Genomic DNA, 21,140 nt, shown 5'->3' with positions numbered 1-21,140 from the left:
GCCCAATGGGACAATTTCCATCCAGATGCCTCGCTATTTCTTCCTTGATGATAGATTCCGGCATCTTCCCTACTACCGAAGTTAAGCTCACTGGCCTATAATTACCCACTTTCTGCCTACTTCCTTCTTTAAACAGTGGTGTCACGTTTGCTCATTTCCAATCCGCCGGGACCACCCCAGAGTCTAGTGAATTTTGGTAAATTATCATTAGTGCATTTGCAATTTCCCTAGCTATCTCTTTTAGCACTCTGGGATGCATTCCATCAGGACCAGGAGACTTGTTTACCTTTAGCCCCATTAGCTTGCCCATAACTACCTCCTTAGTGATAACAATCCTCTCAAGGTCCTCACCTGTCATAGCCTCATTTCTATCAGGCACTGGCATGTTATTTGTGTCTTCCACTGTAAAGACCGACCCAAAAAACCTGTTAATTTCCTCAGCCATTTCCTCATCTCCCATTATTAAATCTATCTTCTCATCCTCTAAAGGACCAATATTTACCTTGGCCACTCTTTTTTGTTTTATATATTTGTAGAAACTTTTACTATCTGTTTTTATATTCTGAGCAAGTTTATTCTCATAATCTACCTTACTGTCCTTATAGCTTTTTAGTAGCTTTCTGTTGCCCCCTAAAGATTTCCCAGTCCTCTAGTCTCCCACTAATCTTTGCCACTTTGTATGCTTTTTCTTTCAATTTGATACTCTCCCTTATTTCCTGAGATATCCATGGTCGATTTTCCCTCTTTCTACCGTACTTCCTTTTTGTTGGTATAAACCATTGCTGAGCACGGTGAAAAATTGCTTGGAAGGTTCTCCACTGTTCCTCAACTGTTTCACCATAAAGTCTTTGCTCCCAGTCTACCTTAGCTAGTTCTTCTCTCATCCCATTGTAATCTCCTTTGTTTAAGCACAAAACACTAGTGTTTGATTTTACCTTCTCGCCCTCCATCATTTCACCGTTTTAAATTTCACCGTATTGTGATCGCTCCTTCCGAGAGGATCCCTAACTATGAGATCATGAATCAATCCTGTCTCATTACACAGGACCAGATGTAGGACCGCTTGTTCCCTCATAGGTTCCATTACATACTGTTCTAGGAAACTATCGCGGATACATTCTATAAACTCCTCCTCAAGGCTGCCTTGACCGACCTGGTTAAACCAATCAACATGTAGATTAAAATCCCCCATGATAACTGCTGTACCATTTCTACATGCGTCCGTTATTTCTTTGTTTATTGCCTGCCCCACCATAATGTTACTATTTGGTAGCCTATGGACTTTCCTATCAGTGACTTTTTCACCTTACTATTCCTGATTTTCACCCAAATGGATTCAACCTTATCCTCCATAGCACCGATGTCATCCCTTACTATTGCCCGGATGTCATCCTTAAATAACAGAGCTACACCACCTCTCTTACCATCCACTCTGTCCTTCCGAATAGTTTGATACCCTCGGATATTTAACTCCCAGTCGTGACCATCCTTTAACCATGTTTCAGTAATAGCCACTAAATCATAGTCAGTCACGATGATTTGCGCCATCAACTCATTTACCTTATTCCGAATACTACGAGCATTCAGGTAAAGTACACTTATGTTGGCTTTTTTAACTCTGTTTTGAATCTTAACACCTCAATCAGTAACCTCTCCTAAGTTATATTTCCTCTTAACATTTCTCCTAATTTTCCTTGTCGTTAAACCCCTATCTTCATGTAACAACCTGCCATATCGTTTACCATTAATGTTTTTACTTCCCATTTTATTCAATTTAGTATTACTGGGCCTATTCACTGAGCTGCCCTCAGTCACTGTACCTTGTACTGGCGCCCTTTTTGATTTTTGACTATGGCTTCTCTGCCTTACACTTTCCCCTTACTGCCTTTTGTTTCTGTCCCTGTTTTACTACCTTCCAACTTCCTGCATCGGTTACCATCCCCCTGCCACATTAGTTTGAACCCTCCCCAACAGCTCTAGCAAACACCCCCGCCTAGGACATTGATTCCAGTCCTGCCCAGGTGCAGACCGTCTGGTTTGTACTGGTCCCACCTCCCCCAGAACCGGTTCCAATGCCACAGGAATCTGAATCCCTCCCTCTTGCACCATCTCTCGAGCCACGCATTCATCCCATCTATCCTGACATTCTTGCTCTGACTAGCTCATGGCACTGGTAGCAATCCTGAGATTACTACCTTTGAGGTCCTATTTTTTAGTTTAACTCCTAACTCCCTGAATTCAGCTTGTAAGACCTTGTCCCATTTTTTACCTATATCGTTGGTGCCTATGTGCACCACGACAGCTGGTTGTTCCCCCCCCCCCCCCCCCCCGCCAGAATGCCCTGCAGCCGCTCCGACACATCCTGCTCCTATTTCCTGATCTTCTTTTTAATTTGTTCTCAAAAAGGGGATGATTGTCCCAAGAAGGTGGCCACGTTATTTTTAATTATGTCTGGCTTCACTATTTGAGACAGCATAGTAAGCCATATGGTGTGGTCCAAAGTTGCATATCGGCCAGAGGAGGTTATTGTAGTAGGTATATTTCATGCAATTAGGTTGCTCAGAAAATATCAGAAAATATCTGTTGTTTCTTTTCTGGTGCTAGTTCTGAAGTAACCAGAGTGGGATTTGAACCCACACCGTCTGGTATATCTGTCCAGTATATTAGCTAATACATTACCATAGTCATATATGCACAAATATGTTCTATAAGCAACAAAGTGAGTGCATGGCCAAAGATTTTTGCAGAATTAACTAAGAGACTATTACTTTTCTTAATTTGTCTGACAATTTTCCCTTTCCGACGCTCCTGTCAGGAAAATTGATGAAGGCTCTCGTTATAATAGATGTTCAGACACACAAGATTAGTTCAGTCTGACTAAAGGAATATTTCAATATATGCTCTTCCTCCCTCCATATGAATAATTGCTTTGATTCACTGCCATGCTTCTTGAAAGATAGTTGCCAGGTTTATTCAGAGGCCAATTAATCCTCAAAGCTACACACACATTAGAGTTAGATAGTTAAGAGGCCGGATGTTGGGCCCTGGCGGTGGTAGGACTGGAGTCAATTGAATCAGGGATTTCCAGCCATTGGCATGGTTTTGATTCAGTGCCATGTTGAAAGAAATTCAGGTTGAGGGACAGAACAGGTACTCCACCATATGCAGTGGGCAGCCAGTAAATTAAATTACTGAGGCCATTTCCCTGCACGGTTTTCAATTTTCCAGTAGGCAGGCTGATGCATGGCCCATAAGAGGTGAGAGCCCCCCAAGCGCAAAGTTTCAGTGGTCCTTTTAAATCATACATAACCCAAAACTTGGAAATGTAGTAACCAGTGAGGAAGATGGCAATGGACTGCAAGTCGGCATTGACAGGCTGATGGAATGGTAAATGAAATTCAAAAGCCGGGAAGTAGCGCTAAATTTATTGTTAGAATTGGAGAAAATCGGGCGGCATGGGGGCACAGTGTTTCGCACTGCTGCTTTAAGGTGCTGAGGATCCGGGTTCGATCCCCATCCCGGGTTACTGCCTGTGTGGAGTTTGCACATTCTCCTCGTGTCTGAGTGGGTCTCACCCCCACAACCCAAAGATGTGCAGGCTAGGTGGATTGGCCACGCTAAATTGTCCCTTAATTAAAAAAAAAAAGAATTAGGTACTCTAAATCTATTTAAAAAAGAGAATTGGAGAAAATTAGGATTGAAATACAAAGTCAAACAGTGAGTTGATTAGAGGCTGACGTCTGATGAGATGTGAATTTGCCTACCAGTGGGAAACAAGTATTTTACAGATGCCATTAGAGAAAGTAATGAGGCTATCGAGGAGGTAACTTCAAAGCGGAGAACATAGTTACACAGTGGTTATCACTGCTGCCTCACAGCAGCAGGGAGCCGGGTTCAATTCCGGTCTTGGGTGACTGTGTGGAGTTTGCACGTTCTCCCCGTGATTGTGTGGATTTTCCTTCGGGTGCTCCAGTTTCCTCCCACAGTCGCTCTCACAGATATGCAGGTTAGGTGGATTGTCCGTGCTAAATTTCCCCAGTGTCCAAAGATGTGCAGGTTTGGTGGGGTTGCAGGGATGGGGAGGGAGAGTGGGCCTCGGTGGGGTGCTCTTTCAGAGAGTCGGGGGAGACTCAATGGACCAAATGGCCTCCTCCTGCACTGTTCTATGATTCTATGTTCACAGGGATTCTATGATTGTACATACCTGACAAAAGCCAACTCCACAGGGTGAATAACATCCAAGGGAAAGAAATTGTATTACTATAGAAGCCAAAGAAAAGAGAGAGAGAGAGAGACAGCTAACATCAGAATTGTTACAGATAAAGGACTGGATTCTTTGTTTTTGGCACTATGTCCCCACACCATCAGGAAAACTGTAGTCTTTTACGCCAGGAAAACTGGTGTCAAAAGGCCACAGATTCACCACTTTGCCAGGGGCTAGCAGGCAGCTGGCATAGAGCTCGCAGCTCTAGCTGCCGATACGGCCCCCCACACTACCGGGTCCGAGGCTGCGTATGCGCACGGCAGCGGCCTCCGACCACCAGAATAGTGCCCCGCATCGGTCGCTCGCGTGCCCCGGACCGCCCCACATATTGCCCTCAGCCCCGAATGAAGCCCCCCCCTGCCCGCCGATCAGCCCTCCCCTGACTGTGGCGGCCCCCGACTGAGTATGCAGCCGCCACTCGAGTTTCACGGACGGTGGGACCATGTTAGAACCATGGCGTCAGGAGTTCGGCTGCTCGGGGACGGTGCATCGCGGGGCGGGCCTCAGGCAATGGCCTGATGCGGTCGATACTCGGGGCGGCGTATTCCCCGAGTACGCCAATTTTCAAGGGCCGGGGAATTGTGAAACCGGCGCCAGTCCCGATTTCGTGCGGCAAAAGGGATTCTCCGCCCCGTCGCCGAGCAAAATCCAGCCCATAGTCTCCCAAAGGAAGCAACTATTTTCCACATTTGCTTAACCTGAAAACAATTTCCCAATGTGGCCAACTTAGCCTGGTTGAGCAATTACTTGCTGGATTTAGCTCATAACATTGCTTAAAATCAGATGTTGTTTGGGAAAAGGGGATCTCAGAGTTCAGCTGAACATACGCAGTTGCGGATCAAGGGATAGTTTCATGTAAAGTTCTGTGTGTACAGTCATCAGTACACTATCAGTGTCATAGCGTATTATAATCCTTCTTGTCATGTGTGTATTGTCTTTTGAGTGAACAAACATTCTTTATTAATTGTTCGCACAACAACTAGACTGTTCCTCACTGGGTTGTGCACTATTCTTCACATCATACCAGAAAAAAGTACATGCACCACTACAACTGGGGTTCCAAGCAGCCCTTCTGGGTTTTGGGATACCCTCGCATTTAACATCAAAGTGGCTCGCAACATTATATAAAACATAGGTTCAGCCACCGCGGAAGTCTTGTGTTCAGTTCTGAGCATCACACTTTAGGAAGGACTTGAAGGCTTTAGAAAAGATACAGAACAGGTTTACTGGAGTGGTTCCATGGTTGAGGGATTACAGTATTTTTTATTCTTTCATGGGATGTGGGTGTCTCTGACAAGGCCAGCATTTTTTGCCCATCACTAATTGCCCTTGAACAGGGTAGCTTGCTGGACCATTTCAGAGGGCAGCTAAGCGACAACCACACTGCAGTCTAGAGTCACAGAAGCCAGGCCAGACCAGGTAAGCATGACAGACTTATTTCTCTGAAGGACATTAGTGAACCAGAAGGGTTTTTACAACAATCAATGAAAGTTTCATGGTCGCCATTACTGAGAGTAGTTTTAACATCCAGATTTATTTTAATTAAATTTAAATTCAAGCAATTGCCATGTTTGGTTTTGAACCCTTGTCCCCAGAGCATTAGTTTGTGCCTACTAGAATACACTGCGGTGCACCACCAGCTCCCCAAAGCTAAGTGAATAGACTGAAAAAACTGGGGTTGTACTCCTTGTTGGGGAGAAGGATTTTAATAGCGGTATTTAAAATCAGGAAGAGAAATATATATTTTGTTTTATAATTTTAATATCTAAGGAAGAGGAAAGCAAAACTTGTGAGATGTTCTGGTAGCGTGACTGCGGATTATTGCTTGTGCCTGGGGGCACTTTTGCCATGACAAGCGAGGGATGAAACTGCTTGTTCAGCATATTTGGGAGGAGTGTGGCTTAGAAACTATTAGTGGAGGTGTAAAGTAATTTGAATGACGATTGTATTTGCTTGTCCATACATATTAAAAGTTGCGCTGGAAAAAAAGGTTAAGATGTTTCAAGATTACTCAGTAGGCAAAATACCCCACCAAATAAATATATATTTTTTTGCACTTCATAGGAAAGGAAAGTGAGTCACTCACTTCAAAAACAGAATGTTGGCAGGACAACCATGGTATAAGCCAGCACTCAAGCTATCCTGTATTGAAATAGAATTACTCTTTATACCTAACATGTGGTCCCAAAGGTGGAAATTGAAATGATATCTTCACATGTGTGAGATCAAAGTGTTCAACTGTGAGAACTGTAAATGGAGGAGGAAAGGTGCATTTTATACAGCACCTTTCAAAATATCCCAAGAAGTTTTACTTCCAATTAAATACTTTTCAAATGTAGTGATTGTTATCATATCGGAACAGTGGTATCCAATTTTCGCACTGCAATATTCCACAACCAACAATGAGTTAAAACATATCAGGCTGTCGGTTGAAGAATAAATTGGCTCAAACACCAGCGTATGCCGTTCTTTGAAATGATACTATGGGACCTTTTATATCCACCTATGATGGAAAATGTGGCCTCGATTGAATGTCTGAGCTGAAAAAGAGCACGTCCAACAGTGGGACACTCCCTTAGTGCTGCACTAAGGCTTCAGCTGAGATTTTAGGTTCAAATCTTCGCCATGTGACCTTTCTCACTCAAAGATGAGAGTGCTGTCATTGAGTAAAAGCTAATACCATGAACTACTTCATTACTATCCCCTTGGTCTCCAGAATTCCCACACTCTCACTCAACTCTATTTTTGAAACACTCTTATCATTAGCACTAAATTAGGCAATGAACCACCTACAAACCATTTCCGTACCAGCCTCCCCGAACAGGCTCCGGAATGTGGCGACCAGGGGCTTTTCACAGTAACTTCATTTGAAGCCTACTTCTGACAATAAGCAATTTTCATATTTTTTTTCACATATTCTTTCCAAACTATTCATATTGATGTTGCAGATATTTTAATTTAACGAACAAAAGTTGATTACACAATTAGGGATCATGCTTGAAAGAATTGTTGAAAGTGTGCATTAAACTAGGACCTACACCCATGTCATTTGAATTTGCATTTATGTAAATTCACGCTCTTACACATAGCAGTTATTGGAATTCAATTGAGAACAATTTGTGAACATCCCAATGTGACAGTGTTTTAACATGTTTGGAAGGGGCAAGTGGAGGATAATCTGGATGGTACAACTAACCAATAATACCACTGGCAAAGCCTCTTCTGTGATTTCCCTTGCAGCAGAGGGCACATTTCTATCACCGTATTTCTCTGAACAAAACCAAGTAGATAGTTCCCTGCCTGTAAATGCTGCTTTGAAGGTATTACCAGTCATTGTTGCTTTTCTCTAGTCTGGTCTGCACTGCAAGTCCGCTCTCTGCTTCCCCTTCTCTTCCTCCTCCTCCGAGAAACGGAAACCAAAGTGGATTCCACTATGCAGCACCACATTTTGGCAAGTAGTATACGGATGTTGTAAAAGAATTTGCCATGCCAAAACGTTTCCTTAGTGACTAAGTGCTGACAAGGAAAAAACAAATTATTAAAAAAAGATGGAAAGGCAATCTCAAAATACAGGAAGAAATGTTTGGAACACAGATTGTATGGAAATCATAATGTACAATAAACATAATTAAACTACAGGGGACGAGATACTCTGGCCTCCTCGCGGCATGGTACTCGGTGGCAGGAGGTGGGCCATAGTTGGGCCCCCCACTGTCTTCAGGTCCCGTAGCTTTCAACGGCATTTCCCATTGAATCCAACCCACACCACCGGGAAACCCTTGGCGGGGATGCACCAGTGGCGGCACCGGAGGTTCATGCCAGCACGAACAGCCGGCAAATCTCATCCTGTTTCACGTCCGAAGGAGCCCTGGAGGCGCTTCAGAATGTATTCGGGCCTCACCTCTGTCATTAAACTCTTTATTACTTTCTTCTTCTGTCAATCATCTGCAAATTGCCTCCAGTGACCTAATAAGTCTCTCCCTTAGTTTCTCTGAAGAAATTACTTCAGGGCAGAGGTAGATTTACACTTTGGGGGTTCCCGTGATCTCCCTATTTGCGGGGCCCCATGTCAGGCCTTGCCCTCTGGTAATGTGGCGGCTGCCCCAAATGACACAAAGTCCTACCCCAAATGATGTCAATCCCAGCCCTCAATGTCGTGAAGCCTCAAGGATATCAAGCCCTCCTGACCCCGCCCACACTCAGCTCAAATAATACAAGCCACAAAAACCCAAAATCACTGTTTAACTGTTTTAGTGCACTTTAACTTATGAGAACAAGTCTGTAATTGCTTAACTGAAATCCAAGCCTTTCTGTTGGCAGCATGATGGTAGAAATGATCATACCGAGATCTGTGTGTCTTAAGCCGAGCAGACATGAACTGGCTGATGAACAACAGGATGGAGATATGACTGCAGCACATCGCAGGTCAGTGCAGGCCAGGATGTGCCAGAAAAGGTCCAGTGTAGGAGCAAATACTCCACTAAATTTGGATGTCCAATCCAGTCCTAATATCAACGGCTTTGCTGGCAACTGTCTGGCAGGATTCAATTCTTTGTCCAGAAGAGAAGAGACTTTCTGAAGGCCAGTATTGAGCACAATGGGAGATGGCTGTTACCCACCGGTATAATTGTCTGCATGTGACCACCAGCCATTGTATCAGACCAGCATATATGTTCTCTTTTGAAGAACAGAATTTAGACTGGAGAACATGGTAGAGACAGATTTTTAAAATTTTCTTGCCCCATCAGCTGTTTACAATCCATGGCAATTTACACAGCTTTTCTTCTGCATTTTCTCTTCCGAAAATCATTAATAATACAATTGTAGGTAAAATCTCTTTAAGGATGCATTTTCAATTGTCACTATTGCTGAACTTGTCAAATGTTCATGACTCATTGTACTTCACAGATAATTTTTCACTCTTTTCAACACAGAGAAAAAACATTCACTGGAAGTATATTTGACAGGTATTGGTGAGAATATTTTCAGAATGGTTTCCACATTTGGAAAGGTTGCCTGCAACGATCATGTACAAGTCAGTACAAATCAGCTGGTAATCTAGAAGCACAGAGCACGTCATATTCAATGGAATGAATTAATTGTTTTACTTCATCTTCAAAAATATTTGTGCCTATGTCCTCCTGGTAGAATTCAATTAATCTTTTACTGTGGCAGCTCTCAACATTCTCATTCAAACCTTTCTCAAAAATCACAGAAAATAATTCAACAGTTTCTTTCAGAGATTCACTTCTATTCTGCAACTGCACAATTATTGTGTCACAAATATCAGTGACAATCTCAACGATGATCTTCTTTCCCCCTTTTAAAGTGATTTGATTATCTCTTGTTTTATCAAAAAATAACTTCCAGTGTCTTGTATGCTTCTCATCATCAAAGGGACATGTATTATTTATTAATGGTCCTGCCTTTGCTTCCACTGAGGTATAGTCAGTTTGATCTTCCAGGACAAAACATCTAACTGAGGCTGACAATTGTGAAGCATTCAATAAAGTTGTTTCAACATTTTGCAGCAATTTGCTGACAGCATTAATTCTTTGAAATAAACGGCTGCCTCACATGATGCCAAAATAGTTGTTACCAGATGCTCTATAGCTGGACAAAACAGAGAAATCGCTCTACAACATTGAGTTAGGACGTGGCATTGAGCAGTTGGTTGCTGTTTCGGGGGTGATCATGAGAGCACTGCCCTGAGAGGGTGCGCATCTCTGATCAACACTTTGGCGCTGTTGTCCACAGAACACTGGAATTCTTGAACCCCCTTCTCAGCGATCTCTCGGGATTAGCTCGATGGCTCTTTTCAAGTCAGTTTTGATTCTGCTAACAGATTCCTCTGACCTGCCTCATTATTAATCCCACACACTAAACGGACCCTTAGCATCTCAGAGAGGGATGGACTGACTAACAATGCTCAGCCAGTCTTTGAAGTCATGTTAGAAAGCCTGTTATTGACTCCGCTGGAGTCTGCACCGCAATATTAATTTGGTACCATTGCATAATCATGGATGGTATCGGATCAGAATGATTGAATACCAACTCCATCAGTTCATCAAAAGACTTTGAATCCAGGGCCTCCTGGTACATTAGGTTTTTAATTATGCCAAAGGTTGGGGCCCTGCAGGCAGTCAGAATGATTATCTTCCATCGGTTCTCTACACTGTGACAATGCATCATATAAGCTTGCCATCCTTCCATTGATTCTGTCTAGACCTTCCGCAGCCTCTGGAAGGCAGACAGCATTATCAGAGACCCCTCACACCCAGGCTTTGCCCTCTTCCTGACCTTTCCATCAGGCAGAAGATACAGAAGTCTGAACACCCACACATCCAGACATAGGAACAACTTCTCCCCATAGCTACTAGACTCCTCAACGACTCTCCCTCGGACTGATCTGTTCACTGTAAGAACACTATTCACAATGCCCTATGCTGCTCTTGCTCATGTATTGGTTCTTTGGCCCTTGTTCCGCGCTGTAACCAATCATTATTTGTTGATGTACTCTGTTGATTATTCTTTTGTCTACTATGTATGTACTGTGTACATTCCTTTGGTCTCACAAAAATACTTTTCACTGTGCTTCAGTACATGTGACAATAAAATATTACTCAATCAATCAATCACTGATGCCACTCGCCTGGAAGAAGTACCATATTGGCTCGGCGTCTTCCAGGCCTGCATTGAAGGTCTCTAACTTTCCAAAGAGCAGCATTTTCAAATTCTATTGAATAGATTGCTGTATGGAAAGACCCTCACTGACAAGTAGCATCGGAACATGTGTTTGGTGTCCAGAGCTTGCCTGGAATGTGGAAATAGCCAGGCCAACTAAGGAGAACACTGCTGTCCTTGTTCAAAATCATGGTATGTGATCTCTTATGTTATCTACGTACCTCCGGAACGCAACCCTCACCCCAGATGATGAACATGGTCATCTTCACCTCAAAGGATGAGCGAGAAGAGTGGAGAGATCTCAGGCCTTGGTTTATCTCATCCAACAATGAAACACTGCCTCAATAAAAAAAACTGGCAAGTCATGCTTAAGTTGTATAGACCTTGGTAAGGCCACACTTGGAATATTGCGCACAATTCTGGTTGTCACACTAGCAGAAGGATGTGGAGGCTTTAGAGAGGGTGCAGAGGAGGTTTATCAGGATGTTGCCTGGTCTGGAAGCTGTTAGCTATGTAGAGAGGCTGAAAAGACTTGGACTGTTGGAAAGAAGGAGGTTGAGGGGTGACCTGATAGTGGTCTACAAAATTATGAGGGGATTGGATAGAATAGATGGACAGGCACTCTTTCTCAGGGTGGAGGAGTCAGTCACCAGGGGGCATAGGTTTAAGGTCCGTGGGGCAAAATTTAAAGGAAATGTGCGAGGCAGGTTTTTTACGCAGAGCGTGTTGAATGCCTCGAACGCGTTGCCAGGGGAGGTTGTGGAAGCATTCAACTGCATTCAAAAGACATCTTGACAAACACATGGATAGGATGGGTATAAAGGGATATGGCACAAGGAAGTGCTGAAGGTTTTGGCCAAGGTTGGTATCATGACCGGTACAGGCTTGGAGGGCCAAAGGGTCTGTTGCTGTGCTGTATTGTTCTTTGTTCTTTGTTTAATACTGGTCTGAAGTGTCCGCTAAGATTCTATTCTCACGTCTCTGGAGTGGAATGTGAACCAGCAACTTTCAGACTCATAGACTAGGAGCACTAGTATTGAGCCACAGCTGGCATACAAATATCAACATTTTCCACTCAGACATAATAATAATAATTTTTATTAGTGTCACAAGTAGGCTTATATTAACACTGCAATAAAGTTAATGTGGAAAGCCCCTAGTCACCACACACCTGCGCCTGTTCGGGTACACAGACAGAGATTTCAGAATGTCCCAATTCACCTAACAAGGTTGTCTTTCGGGACTTGTGGGAGGAAACCGGAGCATCCGGAGGAAACCAATGTTGTTGAGGATCAATGATAGCAATCACTCATTTTTTGTTTTTGCCCTGGCAGGCAGCAAGTTGAAAATCTACCCCAAAACATTTAGTACCAGCAATTTGAGAGATGTATGGATTAACAGGAAAATTAATTTAAATTTTGTCCTGTGAAAGCATTTATCAGATCAATGAAAAGACGAGGCCTGAGCATCCTAATTTAAAAGGTCAATGTACTGAAAAATATTTACTTGGCAGCACAAGACTCCCAGTAGAGTTAAGCTGGTCCTGAATATTGCCTTTATAACCAGAAGGAGATTCTCATCTGACCATGCAATTTGTGACTTAAAACTTTCATTGTCTATAGTCCGAGTCTCAATGCCCAACTCGTGGAGGGAAGAGGGTCTCATTAAGATGGCAAAATGAAGGTGTGAGTGAAAGAGAGAGATAAGAACGCGATGCAATTTTATGTTCTTATTTTCTTCCAGAAAGCTCCGAATGAGGTTCAGTTAGAATAGCCGGTATTAAGTTATTACTGAATGCCATCTCGTCTCCATGTTAGGTAAATATAAGATCTAATTGAGCCACAATATGTTACGTAAAAGGTAAAAATCCAAGAATGAGAAAAATTGTTCAGCTCATTCAATTTAGGTCGATACTTTGGGCCGTAGCAATCATTTTCAACTCCAAGCCATGCTGTGAGTTGATAGCAATAGGGGTTTGTCATTCATGAACATTATCCCAATGTGAGAACATTGTAACATGTCTGGAAGAGGGAGGAAGAGAATCTGGATGATTAAACAACTAGCCAATAATGTCACCGGCAATACTTGCTCCATGGTACCCCTTACAGCAGAGGACATATTTCTGTCACCATATCTCTCCTGACAAATCCAAGAAGATAGTTCCCTGCCTGTGAATGCTGCTTTGAGGGTATTACCAACCATTGTTGCTTTTCTCCATGTGGTATGTATTTATTAGAGGTAATACGGTGCACCATGAATGCCGAGGAGCTGTTGGAGGACAGATGCTAGGTCCCGATTGGATCTGCCGTCTACTGGGCTCCACCCAGATAGGCGGGGTATAAGAACCCGGTTTACTCCCCGCAGCTGCATTCTGTGACTGAGCTGCTGGGGAACAAGTCTGAACAAGTCTGCTCAATAAAGCCTCGATTGAAGTTCTCTACGTCTCGCCTCGTGTGTGATCGATGGTGCTACAATTTATTGAGCAGACTTAAAAAGGAATATGGAGCTCCGGATCGCCCCGGAGTGCCTGCGAATTGGCCCCCAAGCAGCTAACGCAACATCGGCGTTTAAACACTGGCTGGCGTGCTTTGAGGGGTACCTCCGAACGGCCCCCGGCAGACCAACGGAAGACCAGAAGATGCAGGTCCTGCATTCCACAGTGAGTCCCGAAATCTACGCTCTCATCGAGGATGCGGAAGAATTCCCAGCGGCGATCAACTTGCTGAAACAGACCTACATTAAGCCCGCCAACCAGGTCTACGCATGCTACCAGCTCGCGATGAGACGACAAATCCCCGGGGAATCGCTGGATGAATTCTTCAATGCGCTGACGATCCTGGGAATAAACTGCGAGTGCCCAGCGGTAACGGCGAATGAACATACGGACCTCCTGATCAGAGACGCTTACGTAGCAGGTTTGGCATCGTCGCAAATTCGCCAAAGACTTTTAGAGAAAGACTCTCTCCGACTCACGGAGGCACGGGCCCTTGCAGCCTCCCTCGACGTGGCCTCCCAAAACGCCCGCGCCTATGCCCCCGACCGCACTACAGCCCCTTGGGCTCCGTGGACCCCCGCCGCGACCGACCCCCCGGCACCCCCCACCCCTCCGCAAGCGTACGCGGCCAGAATCCCAGACCACCCGGGGGGGCCCCGCTGCTACTTTTGCGGGCAGCCGAAACACCTCCGCCAGCGCTGCCCGGCCCGCTCGGCCACCTGTAAAAGCTGCGGCAATAAGAGGCACTACGCAGCGGTGTGCCAGTCCCGTGGGGTCGCCGCTATCTCCGGGGAACAAACGGGACCACGGGCTCAACCCCCCCAGCGACCCACGGGCGGCCAACGGGCGCCGCCATTTTGGACGCCGGACACCACGAGGGGGGGACGGGCGCCGCCATCTTCCTACCCACGGGCCGCGTGCAATCCATGGGAGCTGCCATTTTGTCCACCCCCGGCCGCGTGCGACCCATGAGAGCGGCCATTTTGTCCACCCCCGACCGCGTGCGATCCATGGACATCGCCATCTTGGCTGACAGGCAAGGACCCCAGCATGGACGGCTCCACACTGCCTGAAGACAACAATCTGATGCACCAACCACGTTTGGCATCGGTGACCCTCGACCAGTCGCGGCCCCGGACGCTCCAGACGACAACGACAAAGGTGCTGGTGATCGGTCACGAGACGCCGTGTTTGATCGACTCGGGGAGCACGGAGAGTTTTATTCATCCGGACACGGTAAGACGCTGTTCCCTTGTAATTCGGCCAAGCACCCAAAAAATCGTCCTGGCGGCGGGGTCCCACTCCGTTGCAATCAAAGGGTTCTGCATTGCAAACCTAACGGTGCAGGGGAGAGAGTTCAAAAATTACCAGCTGTATGTCCTCCCTCATCTATGCGCACCCACTCTCCTGGGTTTGGACTTCCAATCCAACCTCCAGAACTTAACATTTAAATTTGGCAGCCCTATACCCACAATGACTATCTGCGGCCTCGCGACACTCAAGGTCAAACCCCCTAATTGTTTGCGAACCTCACCCCGGATTGCAAACCCGTCGCCACTAGCAGCAGACGGTACAGCACCCAGGACCGGACGTTTATCAGGTCCGAAGTCCAGCGGCTGCTGAAGGAAGGCATAATCCAGGCCAGCAATAGTCCCTGGAGAGCTCAGGTGGTAGTAGTGAAGACAGGGGAGAAGCAGGGGATGGTCGTAGACTACAGTCAGACCATCAACAGGTACACGCAGCTAGATGTGTACCCTCTTCCCCGCATATCCGACATGCACACATCAGATTGCACAGTACAAGGTCTTCTCCACCGTGGACCTTAGGTCCGCCTACCACCAGCTCCCCATTCGCCCCGGTGACCGCAAGTACACTGCCTTCGAAGCAGACGGGCGGCTATACCACTTCTTAAGGGTTCCATTCGGCGTCACGAACGGAGTCTCGGTCTTCCAACGGAAGATGGACCGAATGGTTGACCAGCACGGTTTACGGGCCACGTTCCCGTACCTCGACAACGTCACCATCTGCGGCCACGACCAGCAGGACCACGACGCCAACCTCCGCAAATTCCTCCAGACCGCTAACGCCCTCAGCCTCACCTACAACGAGGAAAAATGCGTGTTCAGCACCGACCGTCTAGCCATCTTGGGCTACGTAGTGCGTAATGGAGTGATAGGCTGCGACCCTGAATGCATGCGTCCCCTCATGGAGTTCCCTCTCCCCCACTGTGCCAAAGCCCTGAAACGTTGCCTGGGCTTCTTTTCTTATTACGCCCAGTGGGTCCCCCAGTACGCAGACAAGGCCCACCCACTAATCCAGTCCACTACTTTTCCCCTGTCGACAGAGGCCCGCCAGGCCTTCAACCGCATCAAAGCGGATATCACAAAGGCCACGATGCGCGCCAGCGACGAGTCCCTCCCCTTCCAAGTCGAGAGCGACGCATCCGACATAGCTCTGGCGGCCACTCTCAACCAAACGGGCAGACCCATGGCCTTTTTCTCCCGGACCCTCCACGCTTCAGAAATTCGCCACTTCTCAGTAGAAAAGGAGTCCCAAGCCATAGTGGAAGCTGTGAGACATTGGAGGCATTACCAGGGCGGTAGGAGATTCACTCTCCTCACTGACCAACGGTCGGTAGCCTTCATGTTCGATAATGCACAGCGGGGCAAGATAAAGAACGACAAGATCCTGCGGTGGAGGATCAAACTCTCCACCTACAACTATGAGATCTTGTACCGTCGCGGAAAGCTGAACGAGCCGTCCGATGCCCTATCTCGCGGCACATGTGCCAACGCACAAGTGGACCGCCTCCAAGCCCTCCACGAGGACCTCTGCCACCCGAGGGTCACTCGCTTCTACCACTTTATAAAGGCCCTCAACCTCCCGTACTCCGTCGAGGTCCGAACAGTCACCAGGAACTGCCAAATCTGCGCAGAATGCAAACCGCATTTTTTCAGGCCAGGTAGAGCGCACCTGATAAAGGCTTCCCGTCCCTTTGAACGCCTCAGTCTGGATTTCAAAGGCCCCCTCCCCTCCACCGATCGCAACACGTACTTTCTTAACGTCGTTGACGAATACTCCCGTTTCCCCTTCGCCATGCCCTGCCCCGACATGACCGCGGCCACGGTCATTAAAGCCCTCTGCACCATCTTTACCCTGTTCGGTTTCCCTGCCTACATCCATAGCAATAGGGGGTCCTCCTTCATGAGTGACGAGCTGCGTCAATTCCTGCTCAGCAAGGGCATAGCCTCGAGCAGGACGACCAGCTACAACCCCCGGGGGAACGGGCAGGTAGAGAGGGAGAACGGAACGGTCTGGAAGACCGTCCTACTGGCCCTACGGTCTAGGAGTCTCCCAATTTCCCGCTGGCAGGAAGTCCTCCCGGATGCCCTTCATTCTATCTGGTACCTGCTGTGCACCACCACACACCAAACACCTCACGAGCGCCTCCTTGTCTTCCCTAGGAAGTCCGCTTCTGGAACGTCACTTCCGACCTGGCTGGCAGCCCCGGGACCCATCCTGCTCCGGAAACATGTGCGGGCGCACAAATCAGACCCACTGGTGGAAAAGGTACATCTACTCCACGCCAACCCACAGTACGCCTACGTGGCGTTCCCAGACAGCCGACAGGACACGGTCTCTCTGCGGGACCTGGCACCCGCCGGAGTTCCCCACACCCCCCCAACACCAATCACCACCCCCTCACTCCCGCCGGTGCAGCCCACAGCCACCCCCTTCCCGGGGGAATCGGTTCACCTCCCAGCCCCGCCCAGGAGTAAGGAAACAGAGAGGGACAGCGCGATGCTCCCAGAGTCGACCGGACCCGAGCCAGCAGCACCACCACCACCCGGCCTGAGACGATCGGAGAGCACCATCTCTACTCATCGAGTCGACTTAAGGTGTATATAATTCAGTGGCCCAGTAAAGCGGCATTGTTGTATATAGTTCAATGGTTAAGGCACAGACCCTGTAAACCCCTACCACCATACCACCCCGCCGGGTTCTTTTTAACAAGGGGAGAATGTGGTGGTATGTATTAGGGGTAATACGGCACACCATGAATGTCGAGGAGCTATTGGAGGACAGATGCTGGGTCCCGATTGGATCTGCCGCCTACTGGGCTCCACCCAGATAGGCGGGGTATAAGAACCCGGTTTACTCCCCGCAGCTGCATTCTGTAACTGAGACTGAACAAGTCTGCTCAATAAAGCCTCGATTGAAGTTCTCTACGTCTCGCCTCGTGTGTGATCGATGGTGCTACACTCCAGTCTGGCCTGCCCTGCAAGTCCGCTCTCTGCTTCCCCTTCTCTTCCTCCTCTGAGAAACGGAAACCAAAGTGGATTCCGCTATGCAGCAAAACATTTTGTACGGGTGTTGTAAAAGGAATTTGCCATGCCATCTCATTACTAAGTGCTGACAAGGAAAAAAATAAATGATTAAAAAGAGATGGAAACACAGTCTCCAAATACAGCAACAAAACGTGACATGAAATTCCACATCCGATACAGCACCTCACTGCTCGGGTGCCCATTTTACATGATTCAATACTGCTCTGACACAAACTCTGGGAAATTGCATGGACATTGAATTCATACATTTTGGGCCTCATTTAAATTTTGTAATTGGCAATTTGAGAGGCAATTCAATTGCAGCTTGAAAATTCCCTCCCTAACTGCATAGTGGGTGTACCTACACCTGAAGGACTGCAGCGGTTCAAGAAGGCAACTTGTCACCATCTTCTGAAAGGCAACGAAGGACGGGCAATCAATGCTGGCCTAACCAACCATGCCCACATCCCTGAAATGAATTTTTTAAAATCTCAACCAGCAAAATAATTGACACACTAAACATATGAAGATCTGGCATTAACGACCACTGCTTAAATCCAGCAAGGTGAAACCGCTGAGCAGATGGAATCAATCAAAAGATAAACTGAGGTTTTACGCTCCCACTCGTGTCGGGTTCGGCAACAGGAGTGGAAAATACAGCAAGAAGAGTCACGTTTTATGGCGGTGTAAATTCATGGTGCGATTGTCCCCCTCCCCCCATCAGTGGCGGGCTAAATTTCCCATCGTTCAACATCAGGAACCTCATTGGAAGACATTTGCATCGCATACAACGGAATCATACACCGGAATCATACCCCACCACCCCCGTCAAATAATCCAACCGTCGCGGCGTTATGACAGAACTACACAAATCACAATAGCTTCAAAAGACGTACACCTGGCGAGCAGTTCCCCGAGAGGAGCTTGGAGATGAGCACTCACAGAATGGGGCAATGTATTTGGGGGGAGAGTGGGTACCGGGATTGTGGCGCACAAAGACTCCGTGAGACAAATAGAGTGAAGTCGATGAGGCTTTATTAAGCGTGTCTGTTCCCCAGCAGCCCGATAGTAAACTGGCATGCGGGGGAAGGCACCGGCTTCTTATACTTCGCCTTCAGGGCGGAGTATGAGGTCAACGGCCAACCAGGACCCGGGATCTGTCAGCCAATGACATTAGGGCTTCCAGTCCCACATGACCCCCAATACATACTACCACATTCACCCCTTGTCAAAAATGAACCCGGCGGGGTGATGCTTCGTATGGTGGTAAGGGTTTACAGTACTGGTCCTGGGAGGAGAGAACAGTTACATGGTAGGACCGTATTGGACAGTATCGTCCTGTTACAACTATTTACAGAGGATATAGGAAAACAAAATGTTCATTGGACAGTCCATCTTTGTTTTACATCGACGCCACGAGTCGGTCGGGCGGTCTGGTCGTCCGTGTCGATCGCCTCGGCCCCGGCGGTGGTGGTAGTGCTTGTACCAGCGTTGTCGCCTCCGGGAACCGCACGGTTTTAGCTGTCGGTGCAAAGGGGAGGGGGACTGATCCTCCTGGGAAGGGGGCGGTCGCGGGGTGCGGCGGTGGCAGGAAGGGGGGCGGTTGGGTTGATGGTGCCGGGGGGGTGTGCGTGGTGCCGGCGGGCGCCAGATCCCGCAGGGAGACCGTGTCCTGTCGGCCGTCGGGGTACTCCACGTAGGCGTACTGGGGGTTTGCGTGGAGGAGGTGAACCCTTTCGACCAACAGGTCCGCCTTATGTGCCCGCACGTGCTTTCGGAGCAGGATGGGTCCTGGGGCCGCCAGCCAGGTCGGCAGCGACGTTCCAGAGGAGGACCTCCTAGGGAAGACAAGGAGACGCTCGTGAGGCGTTTGATTAGTACTCGTACATAATAACGACCGGATGGAATGGAGAGCGTCCGGGAGGACCTCCTGCCACCGTGAAACTGGGAGGTCCCTGGACCGTAGGGCCAGTAGGACGGCCTTCCAGACCGTGCCGTTCTCCCTTTCTACTTGCCCGTTCCCCCGGGGGTTGTAGCTGGTCGTCCTGCTTGAAGCTATACCCTTGCTGAGCAGGAACTGGCGCAGCTCGTCACTCATGAAAGAGGACCCCCTGTCGCTGTGGACGTATGCGGGGTAACCGAACAGTGTGAATATGCTGTTCAGGGCTTTAATGACTGTGGCCGCGGTCATGTTGGAGCAGGGAATGGCAAAAGGGAAGCGGGAGTATTCGTCCACTACATTAAGGAAATACGCGTTGCGGTCGGTGGAGGGGAGGGGCCCTTTGAAATCGAGACTGAGGCGTTCAAAGGGACGGGAAGCCTTAATCAGGTGCGCTCCATCTGGCCTGAAAAAATGCGGTTTGCATTCTGCGCAGATGTGGCAGTCTCTTGTGACTGTACGGACCTCCTCTAAGGAGTAGGGGAGATTGCGGGACTTGATGAAGTGGTAAAACCGAGTGACCCCCGGGTGGCAGAGGTCCTCGTGGAGGGCTTGGAGGCGGTCAATTTGTGCGTTGGCACATGTCCCGCGGGATAGGGCATCAGACGGCTCGTTCAGCTTTCCGGGCCGGTACAAGATCTCATAGTTGAAGGTGGAGAGTTCGATCCTCCACCGCAAGATCTTGTCGTTCTTGATCTTGCCCCGCTGTGCATTATCGAACATGAAGGCAACCGACCGTTGGTCAGTGAGGAGAGTGAATCTCCTGCCGGCCAGGTAATGCCTCCAATGTCGCACAGCATCCACTATGGCTTGGGCTTCCTTTTCCACTGAGGAGTGGCGGATTTCTGAGGCGTGGAGGGTTCGGGAGAAGAAGGCCACGGGTCTGCCCGCTTGGTTAAGGGTAGCCGCGAGAGCTACGTCAGAGGCGTTGCTCTCGACCTGAAAGGGGAGGGACTCGTCGCTGGCGCGCATCGTGGCCTTTGCGATGTCCGCTTTGATGCGGCTGAAAGCCTGGCAAGCCTCTGTCGACAGCGGGAAAGTCGTGGTCTGTATTAGGGGGCGGGCCTTGTCTGCGTACTGGGGGACCCACTGGGCGTAGTATGAAAAGAACCCCAGGCAGCGTTTCAGGGCTTTTGGGCAGTGCGGGAGGGGAAATTCCATGAGTGCGCGCATACGTTCGGGGTCGGGGCCTATTATCCCATTGCGCACTATGTAGCCCAGAATGGCTAGCCGATCGGTGCTAAAAACGCACTTGTCTTCATTGTACGTGAGGTTCAAGGCTTTGGCAGTCTGGAGGAATTTTTGGAGGTTGGCGTCGTGGTCCTGCTGATCGTGGCCGCAGATGGTTACATTGTCGAGGTACGGGAACGTGGCCCGTAACCCATGTTGATCAACCATTCGGTCCATTTCCCGTTGGAAGACCGAGACGCC

At 48.1% G+C, this 21,140-nt stretch overlaps 1 long non-coding RNA gene across 1 annotated transcript in view; it reads right to left on the bottom strand.

Annotated features, from left to right (window-relative positions):
* LOC140426216 (uncharacterized) overlaps positions 1-7,776 on the bottom strand; it is a 108,882-nt gene extending 101,106 nt beyond the window's left edge. Inside the window, exon 1 of the long non-coding RNA XR_011948153.1 lies at positions 7,592-7,776. This is a non-coding gene — a long non-coding RNA (uncharacterized lncRNA). The remainder of the gene's footprint in view (positions 1-7,591) is intronic.
* Positions 7,777-21,140: the final 13,364 nt, after the last annotated feature.

This window comes from Scyliorhinus torazame, chromosome 7 (genome assembly GCF_047496885.1).
Source record: "Scyliorhinus torazame isolate Kashiwa2021f chromosome 7, sScyTor2.1, whole genome shotgun sequence".
In the NCBI taxonomy this organism is placed as follows: Eukaryota; Metazoa; Chordata; class Chondrichthyes; order Carcharhiniformes; family Scyliorhinidae; genus Scyliorhinus; species Scyliorhinus torazame.
The sequence above is the reverse complement of the archived record's forward strand: the minus strand, read 5'-3'. Positions and strand labels throughout refer to the sequence as shown.